Raw genomic sequence first — 15,452 nt, 5'->3', positions numbered from 1 at the left:
GACAATCCTGGCCAGGCAGACTGCCTCACTTCTCTCTCCTTCTCTGCTTTAGGTTTTTTCTATCACTTCTCAGTTGAATCCCAGTGTTCTGTCTTAAATGAGATATTTGAAGTGTATCTACTTGCTATTTTGGTTCTTCTTTATTGAGAAGGTAAGTGCCAGAAGCCTCTAGTCAATGATCATGAAGTCTCTCCTGCATTTGATTATTAATATGTACTTTTTTTAACTTTTAGTTTTCTAAATAAGTAGATTGATGATCCTGTATAATTTCTCTATAAGAAATAGTCTACCTGTAAACTAAGGTAACTAGCAATAGAAAGCTCTATTCTATAATCTTACTTGATAATTCATCCAAAACAAAGTTATATTTTAAAAGTTATTAATTATGACTCATTATTATTAGCCAGTGAGGTTAACTTCAGAAGACGGGATGTGCTACTCTTGTCACTGAAGCATAAAAACTTTCTTCCAATAAGTGGTTCCCAAAACTGGCTGCATATTTGAATTATTTGGAGAGAATATTAAAAATACATGCTTTGGCCTCACCTCAAATTCATGGAGATTGGGGTCTGGACATCAGTATATCTTTAAAGATTCAAAGATAATTCTAAATAATGCTACTGTATTTAAGAACCTCTACTACAGATAATTGGGTTAAATATATGGGTTGAAATTCCAGGGAGGTAGAGCCATACAATTCAGCTTTCCATAGGTTGGCTGAGAGACCATCATTTAATGTCCATACTCCAAACTCTTAGTTAAGATGTCAACTGTATACTTAATATTTTGCTAATCTCAGTCTTAACCATCACAATTACATGAACACCAATCAGTCTATCTTCATAATCCTCCCAGAAATATATGAGCCTCTATAATGCATTTATTGTGTGTTTAAGAAAAGTCTTTCTCAACCTCCAAAGTAGATTTAATAATTTCCTCTTATTTCTGTCAGTTTCATCTGTTTGCAAGGCCTGTACTATTCATCAAGGAAGCTTCATTTTTGAAACTTGAAAAAGATTATCATAAAAGAGACTAAATGTTATTATAATGCTTTTGTGTCATGTTCCTTCTAAAGTTACCAGAGTTACCTTCTGGAGCTGGTAAAATTATTCATAAGCACTAAATACAAATACTACTATTCCCACCACCTGCACTGCTGGACCACTCAAAGACATTGTTGGTGCAGCTGAATAAATCATTATCTCTTTCTTAAACTTGGATATACAATAGTATCAGTTTACTTTCATTGATTACATACATATTTAATTAAACACTAATAGGTATCAGGCTCTTTATTAGATGCTGCTCAGTAACCCTGCTTTTGTAGAAGGCAACACTTGTAGCACAGCTCCTACTTTCTGTTAATATTACAGATATAACCTGGCAACATCACTGTCCTGCCCTGAATTCCACCCACCCAAGGAGAGAGAACTCCTATTTCCACTTTTGTGACACATTCTATTATTTTGGTACAAAGGCACCATTGGGCTGTTACTGGAGTCTTTTCACAGTTATTTGGTTTGAAAAATTGTTTTTTTGACTATTCTTTTTAAAAATTCACTCCACTCATTCTTTAGAGAGTTAGAGGTGAAGAATGAGTGGTTTGTGTGTAAAATGCTTAGGAGATTTTATTCTAAATGACATGCACCATGATCTGTTAAATATCTTTTATTTTCTTTCTCTTAAGCTTAAGGCACCACACATAGAAAAAAATTCTTCACTATCTTTTCCACTTTTTTGGGAGTTTCCTTAATTCCTCCTGCAGATAGACTCCTAGAGAAATTTTATAGACCACAGAAAAAATTGAAGTGGGCTCATGATATTACACTTACTGTGATTTATGCAATTATTCAATTGATTGATTTTACTCTATTTGTAATTTAAAATTTTTTCCATCTATCAATTTCTAACAATATACATTTGTTTGTTTTTGCAAGGAGCTATTTAAAATTATTTTATAACTATATAACTCATGTCTTACATATTGATTTTCTTTAGGAAATGATGTTCAAGTTTTCGACTGATTATATTCTATCTGCAGGCTAATCATAAGAATGTATCAGAGAGACCTGTAGTTTCTCAGTTCATAGTACAACACACATGAATCTTTAAAAGTAAATGATAACTTATGAGTACATCTTATTCAATATTTTAGAAGGACCATTTGTAATCATTACCAACTCTATTAGTGTTATCAAATGTGGGGATGCGTTATGTATATGATCTCTGCATTTCTATGATTAAAATCTATAATAATAAGAAAAACTATGGACAGTGTAGTCTTTCATTTTGAAACCCAAGAAATGCAATGTATAAACAGTATAAGGCAGCGGGAGAGCACCAGCCTCTCCACTGATACAATCCTTTTCATTTTCTCCTATGGTCTTGCTGATCATGGACTTGTATCAAATATTCTTAACAGCATGAAATAATCAACATCCTGAACTAGAAAAAGAGCAAGATCAGTAGGCAGAAAAATGTTATGTAACCATGAAAATAGTTATGAAATTTGATGATAATCTCTCTTTTCTTAGAGTTTTATTAAATGCGTATATATGTAATAATTACTAAATAGCATAATAATGTAGATAACCACTTAACAAAAACCCACCCTCTACTAAATTTCTCAGATGTGATTTATAATATGTAAGTTTCTTAAGTTTAAAGTTATAGAAAAAATACTACCTTCAGAAAGAACAGAAATTTTAAGTAACCCTTTCACTTCCCCTTACATTTAGGTATCTCAAAAATTTGACTCAAAGAAGATCCTGCCACCTGCAAAAACAATTATTAAGTAAAATAATTCAGAGAAAGATGAACACTGCATGATCTCACTTTTATGTAGAATCAGAAGAAGTAGAACTCATAAAGGCAGAGAGTAAAAAAGGTGGTTGTCAGGGGCTGGTGGGGAAGTGGATTGGGAAAATGTTGGTCAACTTTTAGATGTAAGATAAAAAATTTATGAGACCAACATAGACCATGAGGACCACAGTTGACAATATTGTATTATTTATTTGAAATTTGATAAGGAAAATTTTAAGTATCCTACACAAACACATACACATATATACACACACAAATGGTAACTGTGTATGGTGATAGATGTGTTAATATATACTATATATACAATTTGTATGCAATATATATACGTATACATAATATAAATATAATTTTTATATAAACTAAAAATTTTTAAATAATTAACCTGATTAAATATACAATGCAAATTATAATAGACTGCACACTTTTGAAAATTTTCTCCAATTCACTTCAGAGAAGCTCTTACTTTTCATTCCAATATCCTAAATTATAATCTTAGCACTCTTTCAAAGGAGTACTTTCTGGGGGAATGTTCCACGTAGTGATAAATATAGATCTATTTTTACTTCATAGAGGTCTATAGATTATCCTTGTCAACTTTTAGTTCTTAATGATAAATTATTAATTATATGCTTCCATTTTAATAATTATTTATTGTTAAAACAGTGTCTATCACCCAGATAGACAAATTTTTTAAAAAGAAACACTACATGATTTTAAGGTCAAGTGATACTTTTTACCACTTAGAAAATACGTGGTGATAAAAAATAGCATTACCCTTGAGTTTACATCAAAATTGTAGTTAAATTACATTTTACCATTGCTTATGTCAATTTAATAATACTCTTTGCAGATAAAGTAGATTTTTACAATAATGATCCTGAAAAAATCACCCTTCCTATGTCTACAACCCAGTAAGTTGATGGCTGCTGAGTAGCCATCTTCCTACTCCTAATAACTGAACCGGCCTTGTGATTCACACTGACCAATACGAAGTCACAAAATGATATTGTGTTAATTTGAGGCCTTATGAGGTCTTACAGTTTCCATTATTGCTTCCTTGCCAAGATTCACCCTAAAGATTTTCTGTCAACTGCATGAGTCTGCCGAGACAGAATACTGGCACAACAAGTCAGGTGAAGTATATGTATCATTCACAGATAGGCATCAAGGATAAACAAGCCTTAGGATCCATTGCAAGCTGAACTCCAAGGTTCAGAAAGACTGCCTAGGTTGAATAGAGTCTCGTCTGTTCATGCTCCACAGCACATTGCAGCTCAGGGACCTGAGAGCATTCCACTGTGGGTTTGACACCATTGAAACGACTTGTCACACTGAGTTCATGTCTGCAGATCATCCTGCTCTGAGAGGAATAAGGACATGGTCCCGGTTGTTTGGGACATCTCCTCTTTATCTCAGGATGTTACATTCTTGATAAATTCTGAGAACTGCAAGCAAGAGAGAGAACTGCTGAGGAAAACTTCAAAAAAAAAAAATCTCTGAGACTTTTTGCATTCCTAGAAACAGTGATTTAAACACGCCTTTGTTCACCATAAGAATACATTTGGTGAAGAAGCATTCTTCTCTCACTTTTGTATTTGCTTTTCATGTTATGATATTTTTGCTTAATTGAATATAAAGTCAATTATCTGTTCTTTAAGGGAATATTTTATACTCCTAGAACTAACTACATTTCTAAGAATTATAATCTAATAGTTTGAATTATCTTTCAGTAGAAATTTTTGATGATGGACATCATTATATTATAGTAGAAATCTCTCTTGCTATGCTCAAGATAAAATATTGACCAGGCTGGATACCTAATTGGGAGGAAGAAGGATATCAAAAACATTCTCCTTTGTGGAGAAGTTTTATGGATGATATAAATCAGGAACTCACAAGGAAGTGCCCCCCTCATGTAAAAGATTTGATTATGAGATATGGGGGCCCTGAAAACCAGCATCTGTGTTACAATAATTTCTTTGATTTTCAGAACTGTGTTTTGAGATGCTTTTTTGTCTGATGCTTTATATATTCCATATTAGGAATGATGACCTTTTTATATATCTTGGATTAGTTATAGAATACTAAAAATAATCAGTATAAATGAATATGACAAACTGTCATGAGTAGGAAGAAATACTTTTATAATGCTTTATGGGTTAAGTTCAGGTAAAGTAAACGTAAAACTTTGAGTTTAAGTTTCTTCATTATCAAAATTTGGAAAGACATAGACATGATCTCAGACAATAATATAAATGTAAAATTAAAATGATTATTTAGAAATAAAACCTTAAAAGTAAAATACAGGAATACAAAATATTAAGTTTAGAGTGGATTTTAAAGCTACATTAAAATCTGCCAGGGAAACAAAATTAAACTATGGAGTGCTTTCTCATCTTTGCCCTGGATCATCTTCATATTAAGTAAGAAGTAACTATATTCTCAGATGCTATAATAAATATTGGCATGACATATAAGACATAAAGTCAGAGCATTTATTTATAAATATCTTAACAAATATCATTCTTATGTCTAATCTTTTTATTGTAATACACAATAGAACTGTCTCCTTTCTGAATTTTCAGAGCATGTAAATGATGCAATTATCACTTCAAGCAGACACCTTTTATTTATTTATTTATTTTTTAAATTTTGTCATGGCAAAAGCAGAATAAAGCCAAAGCTTCAGACAGTTTAATACTTAGCCATCTATAAGAAGTGGCACCTTTTGAATAAGCAAAACACCAAAAAGAAAGCCTTTGTAAGAAATGTCAGAATGAAATACAGCAAAACCGAATTTGTACTGAGAATCTTTATCAGAGTGCATAAGTCTTCTCACATGTGGCCTGTTATCCTAGTGCGAAGATCATGGGGGAAATAATGGCTAAAGGGTGCATCCAGCTGAATCTCTATTTTACCTTTGTATTTATGAGAAAGAAGATAAAGGGCAGTGCTCAATCTAGCAAGATCAGAGTTTATGGCTCCTGTTGGATGTTAGTCTTGAACTTGGATAATACAGGTTGCTTTTCCTAATGAAGTGATAAAATGTGAAGATGAACAATTTATACCTTCTCTAATAAAAAAAAATCAGTGGAATATGAAGGCATCACAATTAATTAGTCTCTTTTTAAATTTTCCTCTTTGATTTACTCTCAGGTTATTATAATATGAAACTCTATGTTTAGCAAATGGAAAAAAAGAACATTTAAATCTAATGAAGATCACAGTAATTAAAACAATTGAATATAACAGCAGAAACTCAGGGTGTGAAAACACCTTCAATGAAATTATTCAATTCACCTGATTCAGTAAAATCATTTAAAAAAAGAGTTTACTCAAAAAACATTAGGTCATTGACAGACTATGCCATTCTCTGTTTTGGCAGAGGTGATGTCAAACTTAGTATATAATGATAGAAAGTAAGAAATTAGAATGCATACCTATATTAAATTTTTTTAAATGTTTCAAAAAACTTATCTTCCATTATACTTTCATGAATAGAAAAAAAAATATGTTATTTATATTCATGTAGTCATTTACTTATAGCCTTCTCTCATATGGGAATATTCAAAGGTAGCTAAATATTGTTATTTTAAATTTTCAATAATTTCTCAAAAATTAGAATATTAGTTCTTTTAATAGTGATTATTTATTATTCTTGATTAGTAATGATTACACACCAATACAGTACAGATCACTATTTTAAGTTTCACATGCATTGATAGGTAAATATAACAGGGAATGTAATCTAAATAGTACTCCCTTAGCTAGATGAAATTTACACTATTCCACTGAGTTGAAATGTAAATATACTTGTTTAAAATACAACTATTTGAAAGTATTATATAAACAGATTTACATGTGGCTTAATTTACATTGATGGGCTATAACAATAGCTTGTTTATATGAATGGATTGACATTTATATTAACTACTTTTCTTAAACTGCAAGAAATATTTTCTTTTGTGTTGGAGATAAAAAATCTAAAATTTTACCTAAATTTTACTGAAAAATAAAGAGTTTTTCATAGCATGTGAATCCATCAATGACCACAATACTCAAAGGGGATCTTTATAGAGTGCTAACAGTCAACTATATTTTAATCAGTGTAGCATAGTATCTTGACAAGGTCAATGAAAATGACTTTCAAAGTATTTAGAATTGATGGCATATGCACCAGTAATTAATTCTGGACAATTTTATGTTTTAGGAGAGAACCCTGGATGATAGAAACGTTACAGACTTTAGAGAAAATTTTTTAAAAAGAGAGTCTCATCCCAGCTGAGCTCTCAGCTAGGAGTGAGTTCTACGGGCTTGTGACCTAACTTCATTGTCTCTGTTGCTTATTTTTAAAATAGTGATAAATGAGCGTTACTATACTTGGCTGCTAGTAACGCTTAACATATTGATTTTTATTTAGAATATACTGAATAGGAAATAAAATAACCATTTACCTATTTCTTTTTGTCTTTTTCTTTTCAATAAATTAGCTTTTCTTAAGTTTTTGTTGTAATTCAAAGGTAAGAGATAAAATAATCAAGCATAAAAACATTCATTATTTTACTTGTATCAATACAGTATCACATTTGTAAAGTTGGTAAAATGAAAGAATTTTAAGTCAGCATAAAGTGTATAACTGTCATTGTTAGCCAAAGTGTCTAAAGAAGAAGCTTAACTTGGAAACTAAGTGTCACTGACAATGTGCCATCAAGTTCATGTTCATTGTATCATAGATACTTAGAAGTTAAGACTTAAGAAGGATGCTTAGATACACTCACACACATATTCTGTCTTCTGGTTAATCTTTTTATGATCTCACTTTCCTGAATTTTCAGTCTGTAAATAAAGCAATTGCATATATGCTTATAACCACGAAGTGTAGGGATGTACTAAAATTGAATAGATAGAAACAGGTTTTAGAGACCTCATGAACAGGTGACACATGCTAAAACTATTAAAACTTCTATTTTATCTTTGAATCAATTTATTTCAGTTTGTAACTTAAAAAGTTAATAAGGTGTTTGTTTTACTTATTTTCTTTCTCTTTGTCCTTTTCTGCCTCCATGCATGCTTGTTTACACACAGTTATTTAGATAGAGGGTAATCACTAGTAATTGATTAACTTCATATTCTAACCCCCAGAGGTTGCCTACAAGATTAATGAACTTGTTTTTGTTTTAAAGAACAATAATTTTAAGTTATGCAGACCTCCATGATGGCATCCAGAAGTCTGATCAGAGGAGGGATGCAAATAGCTCACCTCCCACATACCGGCCTTACTCATAAGAGCTCCTAGTTATGTTCAAAGGCAAGTCAGTTTGAGAATTTGCCTCTCCCACCCTCTCATTTTGGCCAAATCAAATAAAAGCTTTCTTTCCTCCCAAGTGCTGATGTATCACTGTTTGGCTTATTGTGCATTGGGTACTCAAACCTAAATTTGGGGGATTTATAACAATTTCATTCTTCGGCAATCAATTGAAATAATTTTTCTCCTTTGATTTCTGTTCGTTCTTTCACTTACCCACAATGATTCTACCAGAAATGTTTTTAATCAGTAAAGATACAGCTTGAATTTTTATACACAAGTCTCTAGTTTCAAACTCAAATTTACATGTCAAAATAAAAAATGAAAGCAATTAAAAAATCTATGCATGCCTTTCCATCTACATATTTATAGCAGAAGTACAAGATATGGAGAGTACGGCTGGTGTGCTGTGTGTGTACTGTTTATTTCACACATATGTATTCTTTAGAACACGTCAATGTAGAGAAATAAATTCTAAGATTAGTGCTCTTGCTCAAATCATAAAAGAGCTCAAGAACTGATAATCATAGGAATAAAAAAAATCCTTGTATAGTATTTCATTGGTGACATTTTCAGCCTGAGTGCTTGTATTAACTATCTTTTCTGGTAAGTATCTTTTTAGATAGTTATTTGCAGAATATCTGATTACTATAATAATAAATTTGTGTTAACTAACAAAAAGTTTAAATACTGAATTCATTAAATAAAATCTATTTACTTGTCTAGGAAATTTTCAAAGCAAAAACTTCCTCAAATATTAGTGAATATTGTGAAAATAGTTCTGAACATAATCTCTCAGGTGTAAGATAAAACTTTTTAAATGCAAGTGAGAATTTAATGTCTTACATGTAAATAAATTGTATCAGTATTAGAATAGTATTTTGATCTTCAACAGAAATAAATCTGTAATAATCATCATTAAGTTGCCAAAATGAGAGAAAATAACACTATCTAATTATTTAATCAAACAATGCTTTGATTACTTTTTCTTCTTATAATTTATCATTCTAAGAATTTATACATTATCATTATCTATTACTAGTCATATAAACATAATTGTAGTAGGAATTTTTGAAGGGTCATTTTATAACTTTTCAAAAATCCCCTGAGAATACTTTGTTAGAATAAGTGCCACATATTTTTAGAATCTTGATTTGGGAGCTATTTTAATATAAGTATTTCCAGCTGTTTAAAATAAATAATTTTAAAAAGAATAGTAGTAACACAAGAAATAAAAGATTACAAATTTTCAGATTTTTATTTAAGACAGTTAATGTACACTACAGTCATGCACCATGTAATGAAGTTTCAGTCAATAATCCACTGCTTATAGGATGGTGGTTCCGTAAGATTGCGGTGGAGCTGTAAAATTCCTACCCTCTAGTGATGTTGCCATCATAACTTCATAGCACAACACATTACTGACATGTTTGTGGTGATGCTGGCATAAATGAACCTACTTTCATAAAAGTATAGCACATATAATTATATATAGTCTATAATACTTAATAACGATAATAAACTACCATGTTACTGGTTTATGTATTTACTCTACTATATTTTTTAAAGTTATTTTAGGTACTCCTTGTACTTAAAAAGTAAAATAAAACAAGTGTAAAAGAGCCTCAGGCTGTTTCTTTGGGAGATATTCCAGAAGAAAGTATTGTTATCATAGGAGATGACAGCTCCATACATGTTGTCCCAGAACTTTCAGTGGGACAAATGTGGAGGTTGAAGACAGTGACATTGATGAGCCTAACTTTGCGTAGGCCTAGGCTAACATGTGCTTCTGTCTTCATTTTCAATAAAATGTTTTAAAAGTAAAGACAATCACGATTGAAAAGTAAACAAAATAAAACCATTTAAAAATTAGAAACAGAGAAAAGCTTATAGAACAAGGATATAAAGAAAAAAATATTTTTGTAGAAATTGGCAGACTGGAGGCATTGTTAGCATGTCTCTCCCACCTAGAAAGACAAAATAATGTGTAGAGACTCACACTATAAAGTTTTTTCCAATAAGAAATGCAAGAACTTAGAAAATCTAAACAAAACTATAGACTCTTTGAAAAAAGCTGCAGGTTGCATGCTCTACTGTGAGCCAGCTGGAAAACTGTAAGTTCTCAGAGTATGAGAAGGGGATAAACTGCCTCCAGGATTTACACTTCCAGCAGGGAACCTGGCAACCCAGGCCATGCAGGAAGCCCTTAACCCTACCCAGCACTGGAACTGATTTAGGAAGCAATGGAGAATATAAAAGTATTGCATGCATTCCTAGTCTCCGATGCAGATAGGAGGGAGACCATTTCTGACCCTGCCTCATAGGGGACCTCAGGGAAGTCTGTCAGCTAAATCAGGCAGTGGTTGCAGGTTCAGAGAAGCTCCCAACTGAAATTCACAATACAATCTCCAGTGGGCATGAACTCCCTTGGCCAGAACCAGGGGTTGAGTGGGAAGTGTGCTGCAGCTACGAGTGATGGAGCTGGATGCCCTTGCTTAACAGTTGGTCAGGGAGGTGCATGATCTGAAAGCCAGGCTTATGGCCTGGGGCAGTTTTAATTTCCAAGGGCAGACTGCCCAGAATTTAGCTAGCTGTGGCTAGCAGAACATTGCAGGTGTGAGACCTGCCTTGCCAAGTGCATGAGAGCTGGGTGGGGCTTACCATCGTCTGCTACTCCCCGCTCCCTATGTAACTCTTCTGTGCAACAAAGGCAGCCATGCTTCCCCCTAAAACATTATCCCAGCAGCCAGATCGCCATCCCCCAATCCCCACTGGGGCTACTGCTTGCCCCACACATGGAAAGACAGAACATGGACCCATCCGATCCAGCCCCCATCTGGCTTTGCCCCTGAGCCTGCTCTGGTAGCTTACCACAAAAGACAGAAACTTTTGGGAGCTCTATATCCCTGGTCATTCCTTAAGAATCCAGAACAACTCCCTAGGTAACATAAGGCAAGCACAAATTCTACTGCTACTATCATAACTGGCACTCTTTTGCAAGTGCCACCAACTGGCACAGTTCATTACAGGATCTCCAGAAAGATTAATGCAGTGCTCAGGAAGGAGAAAATTTGTGCATAACCTCAGCTATCACCATTGTATGCAACACCCTGGCTAACCAGGAGGTCCTGAGTCTGTCCACATGACCATTTCATTCCTATTATAACCAGCAATGGAGAAATCCAACACACTAAAGCTATTCATAACCAAGGAATCTCACAGAGTCTATGTCTCTACCCTGTCACCTCCATCAGAGCTGGTGTTGGTATCCACTGCTACAAGACTTAAGGACAGGTAACATCACTGAATCCCTTGCAGACATTCCCAAGCATCAACCTGAAGTGTGGCAGCCCCACTGTATGTCTAGACCCAGAGGAGCAGCAGCATACATAGTAGTACAGCTCTCAGGGCCTTCTACTCCTAGGGGAAGGAAGAATGCACTACATCAAAGGAACATTCCATCGGACTAAACAATCCAGATGGCAGGCTTTGAGTCCCAAAATTTCTGCTGGCGGGAAGTTTCTTTTAATAGAGGCCCAGTTGCAGTGCTGGGTTCAGCATGGAATACCTGCAGCTCTATCCAAATAGCCAGGCAGCCCTTATACTTGTGAGAGGTCTGGGAGAGGTCTGGGAGAAAGCCATAAATGTCTTTCCTTCTTATCCACCATTACAGACACAGCTGGAACTTCTCTCATAGGACCTCAGCATGGGTATACCTATAAACAGTCTTTCTGGAACACTTCAGGGTGACTGCATCACCACCAAAGGAGTGCTCTTCAGGTTCAGGCTTGCATGAGGGGTAGGGTAACAATTCCTCTCTACTTGAAGCATCAACATCTACAGATGCAAAGAGGTGCCTGTCTGAGCTGAATAGCCAGAATACTGGGCCAAGAGAATGACTGTGATATGGTTTGGCTCTGTGTCCCCATCCATACCTCATCTCAAATTGTCATTTTCACATGTTGGGGAAGGAGACTGGTGAGAGGTGATTGAATCATATGGGAGGACTTCCCCCTTGCTGTTCTCCTGACAGTGAGTGAATTCTCATGAGACCTGGTTATTTGAAAGTGTGTGGCACTTCCCCATTTGCGCTGTCTCTGTCTCTCTCTCTCTCTCTCTCTCTCTCTCTCTCTCTCTGTCTCTCTCTCTCTCTCCTGCTGCCATTGTGAAGAAGGTCTTTGTTCTCTTCCACCTTCTGCCATGGTTTTAAGTTTCTTGAGGCCTTACAGTCATGCTTCCTGTTAAGCCTGTGGAACTGTGAGTCAATGAAACCTCTTTTCTTCATGAATTACCCATCTCAGGGAGTTCTTTATAGCACTGCGAGGATGGATTACTACAACTAGAAGATGAATCACTTTCTTGCTGGCCTGGCAGGGGAGCTGAGGTGGTTCCCACTCTTCCCTCTGATAAGATCACAGTGTGTTTCGCTGGGAGATCCTTCAGCCACTCTGTCAAGGCTGTGACCTCTGCCTACCATTGCATATAGCATTTACCCACCTGCTTTAGCGACTTGTTTCTACCCAGGGACATCTTCCCTACTGGCTGGAAGACTGAATTATTCAACCCAATAAATAAAGTACTGGGGAAAAATAAAGTGAAAAACACAAGGGAATGATATAGGGTTCAACAGACCTCTGCCATTCTAACTTCATATGACACAGTAAACTTGCCCATACACTGAGCACATTGCTACTACAACCAGCATCAGAGAAATCCATCATACATAGGCCTTCTATAACCAAGAAGTTAATACAAAGTCTAAACCCCTGAAAGCATCAAAAGCTGAATTAGGCTACAATAAACTATAAACATTGAAGTCACATCCTTAAGGGGAAAAAGAAATTTAAAAGACACAGTGAAATCGAAAATAAATTCAAAAAATAATTTGAAGAATAGTGTACTCAAATGAGAAGGAGCCAGAAAAATAATTCTGGCAATATGACAATATGTATATAACACCTGCAGAAGATTACATTATCTCTCAAGCTATGAATCTATATCATTGTGAAATCTTTAACACATCAGATAAAGAATGCAAAAGGTTGATTATCAAACTATTCAATAAGATAAAAGAGAAAGGTGAAAACCAACAAGAAAAAATTAAAAATAATAATTTAGAATATGAATGAAAAATTTCCTAAAGATATATTTTAACAAATCAGAACTTCTGGAAATGAAAGACACATTTAGGGAATTAGAGAAGGCAGTAATATTTCTAACAATAGACTATCAAGTAAAATAAAGAATTTCAGAGCTCAAAGACAAGGCTTTGACGTATTGGAAGAAAATAAAGAAAAAAATATAAAGAAATGAACAGTCTCCAAGAAATAGATAAAATTGTTCCTGAGGTTGAAAAAGAAGGCAAAAAGTTTGAAAAATTTATTTGGGGGAATAATTAAAGAAAAATTATCTGGCCTTGCTAGCGATTTAGATATTCAGATATAAAAGGCTCAAAGAACTTTTGGGAGATTAATTGCAAAAAGTCATTGCCAAAGCATATACTTATCAGGTGTCTAAAGTCAACCTGAAGAAAAAAAGTTATTTTTTTATCAAGGTTTCAGAATTCATATTAATATATAACATTAAAATCATTTTATATAATAGTAATAATATGAAATTGAATTTTTAAAAATGGTACTTATAATAGGCAAAAAATAAAAATGTTTCCAGATGAATCTGACAACATATGTGAAAGTTTCACATAGTTAAAATTAGAAAACACTAAGAAAAAATTAATAATTACTTAAATAAATGCAGAAAGATACTTTTTTGGTAATACACTAGAATGATACTTTTATTTTTTTTAATTTTACTTTAAGTTCTGGGATTCATGTACAGAACATGTAGGTTTGTTGTATAGGTATACATGTGCTACGGTGCTTTGCTGTACCCATCAACCCTTAATCTAGGTTTAAGCCCCACATGCATTAAGTATTTGTCCTAATGCTATGCCTCCCCTTGCAGCATACACCCGACAGGCCTGGTGGGTGATGTTCCCCTCTCTGTGTCCATGTGTTCTCACTGTTCAACTCCCACTTATGAGTGAGAACAAGAGGTGTTCGGTTTTCTCTTCCTCTGTTAGTTTGCTGAACATGATAGTTTCCAGCTTCATCCATGTCCTGCAAGAAACATGAACTCATTCTTTTTTAATGGTGCATGGTATTCCATGGTGTATATGTGCCACATTTTTGTTTTTATCCAGTCTATCACTGATGGGCATTTGGGTTGGTTCCAAGTCTTTGCTATTGTGAATAGTGCTGCAATAAACATATATGTGCATGTGTCTTTATGTAAAATGATTGATAATCCTTTGGGTATATACCTGCTAATGGGATTGCTGGGTCAAATGGCATTTCTAGTTCTAGATCCTTGAGGGATGGCCACACTGTCTTCCACAATGTTTGAACTAATTTACACTCTGAGTAACAGTGTAAAGGCATTCCTATTTCTTCACATCCTCTCCAGCATCTGTTGTCTCCTGATTTTTTAATGTTTGCCATTCTAACTGGCATGAGATGGTAGTCTCATTGTGGATTTGATTTATATTTCTCTAATGATAATTTGCATTTCTCTAATGATGCATTTCTCAGTGATGATAAGCTTTTTTCATGTGTTTGTTGGCTGCATAAATGTCTTCTTTTGAGAATTGTCTGTTCATATCCTTTAACCACTTTAGGATACAGTTTTTTTTCTTGTAAATTTGTTTAAGTTCCTTGTAGATTCTAGATATTAGCCCTTTGTCAGATGGATAATTTGTAAAAATGTTCCCCAATTCTGTAGAAAAATTCTAAGATCAGTGAGATAAAACATCAGGTAACCTGTAAAGATAAACCTATCAAACTAACAGCAGACTTCTAAGCAAAAACCTTATGAGCCATGAGGGATTGAGCTCCTATCTTTAGCCTCCTTAAAAAGAATAACTGTCACCCAAGAATTTTGGATCCAGCAAAACTAAGTTTTATAAATGAAAAAGAAATAAAGTCATTTTCAGTAGAACAAATGCTGAGGGAATTTGCCACTACCAAATCAGCCCTATAAGAAATGCTAAAAGGAGTTCCAAACCTGCAAACAAAGCTTGATATGCACCAAAATAAAGCCTCTTAAAAACATAAAACTCACATGGCCTATAAAACGTAATGCAGAAAACAAAGTATTCAGGTAAAAATCAACTTGTTGACTGGAATGGTACCTCATATCTCAATATGAATGCTGAACATAAATGGCCTGAATGCTCCACTTAAGACACACAGACTAACAGAATGGATGAAACATCACAAGCCAGATATCTGCTGTCTTTAAGAGACTCACCTAACATAGAAGGATT

The sequence above is a fragment of the Aotus nancymaae genome, unplaced genomic scaffold (assembly GCF_030222135.1).
Source record: "Aotus nancymaae isolate 86718 unplaced genomic scaffold, 86718_ANA_hifiasm-v0.15.2.pri h1tg000088l, whole genome shotgun sequence".
NCBI classification, from domain to species: domain Eukaryota; kingdom Metazoa; phylum Chordata; class Mammalia; order Primates; family Aotidae; genus Aotus; species Aotus nancymaae.
Note: the sequence above shows the minus strand (reverse complement) of the source record.